This window comes from Papilio polytes, unplaced genomic scaffold (assembly GCF_000836215.1).
Source record: "Papilio polytes unplaced genomic scaffold, Ppol_1.0 DF823731.1, whole genome shotgun sequence".
NCBI classification, from domain to species: domain Eukaryota; kingdom Metazoa; phylum Arthropoda; class Insecta; order Lepidoptera; family Papilionidae; genus Papilio; species Papilio polytes.
The window spans coordinates 4,516,167-4,518,150 of record NW_013525473.1 but is presented as its reverse complement, the minus strand read 5'-3'; positions in this window follow the sequence as shown (position 1 = coordinate 4,518,150).

Sequence of the window (1,984 nt, the reverse complement as noted above, 5' to 3'; positions counted from 1 at the left end):
TAAACTATCCATGAAAACTTAATTTTTTCTTAGTCTTAGTCTTAGGAACTTAGTCTGCAGATTTTTTTAAAAACATGCCCGTTTCCTTAGCCCTCCAAAAAATGCATAATAACCAGGAATTGTCCTCACTATAATAAACACATGATTTCAAAGGAATCGGGCGGTATTCGTACTTGAACTAATGTTGGTTTTGAAAACTCCCATAAAAGTATTTAAAAACCATAACAAACGTAAAATAAACCAAAAATACAAGTTTAAATAAATTGAATTAATGAAATTAACAATGAATATTAAAGTAACAATTAAGATATTTTGAAGTTTCCCCTCGGCCATCCAATAATAAGGAAAATCGCAGCTATCACCTATTCTATTCTATTTTCTGTTTATGGCGCTCCCTCAGCGGATTGGGCAACAGCTATCACCTAACATTACCACCAAAATGTGAAGGTCATCCGTCCTTCTTGTATGTCATGCTTTGTCCTGTTACCAAAGGTGGGTTTTCGAAGAGATTGTTTTAATGACACTTATTTATTAAACTTACTGGTTCTAAATTTTATTTTGAATTTGTGTTTTTGGTTTATTTGTCGTTTGGCATTGTTTTTAATTACTTTTATGGGGGTTTTCAAAACCAACGTTAACTTTAGTTCGAGTACGAATACCACCTGATTCCTTTGAAATCATGTGTTTATTTCAGTGACCTGGGGACAAGTTCCTGGTTGTTATGCATTTTTGGAGAGCTTAGGAAATGGGCATGTTTTTAAAAAATCTGCAGACTAAGTTCCATAATGATTTTTTTTCGTTTTTAAGGCATTTCAGTGGATAAGAATCACGAAAAATATTGAATAATTAATTACTATATTATATAATTACTCGAAAACGGTTAACTTTTGGATAATGCAAATAGGGGTCAAAATTATCACAAATGATCCCCTCTATTACATCCTAACGGGAATACGTCTAATTACCAATGACCCTGTATACTAATGTTTGATTAATTACAATAAAAATATAAATATTAATAATAAAGGCTGAAATGATAATGATGATGACGGTTTACATATTATCTTAACATCCGCATCCGCATCCGCATCCGCGGATGTGAGCCCTCAAAACTCCGCATCCGCATTCGCATCCGCGGATGTGAAAAAATCAACATCCGCAACATCCCTGGTATAGTGTATAGTTTGGAAGAACAAATAGGCTAAGTTTCCATATTTCTGCGCAGGTGAAGTCGCGGGAGTCAGTAGGTATATTGACAAATCATTGTCGTTTTGTTTTAACGCGGATATCCGCGTTCCGCGTTCCGTATTAGTTGCTATATATATAGCAACTAATATCCTCTTTCTATGCGTCCACTTCTCCGTCAAGATAGGCAACAGCTTTTGAGGATGTCTATGGTTAGTGATCCCGTCGCTGTTTTGGCAAATTCAAATGGTCGCTTGTTGTTGCGACCCCTAAAAATAAAACTCTAGGTATTGGTGTGAAATATAAAAGCCTCTTCAATGTTTTTGCAACATCAAGGTTACACCATAAAGATAACACTTTTATGTCGCAACCTTGCCTTTATGTGTAGGTAATAAACTCATCCAAATTAGCTCTTTTTTATCAAGAGTAAATTAATTTATAGTAAATTACTGAAACTTTTTCCATTTTCGTTATTGTTATAAATACGTCTGTTTATACTCAGAAACGCTTGAATAGTAAGTGTAGATTCGTCAATCTAAATGTACACTAAGGGACTCTTTAAACACTCTGAGTGGTATAAAACGAATATTTTATGACGGAGATGACCTTACGTAGTGCGAAACGACGAACTTAACTAGGTCTATATAAATACAAAGGAGGCCACCCGCCCCCTAATTGGACGCTCGGGGCTGCAAATGTTAGTCCAGAGACAATCGTGCCGCGACATTTACCCGCCGCTTATAGCTCCGACACTTTATGACCGCTTGGTAGACCACGCAGGTAATCAAATGGGGTACAT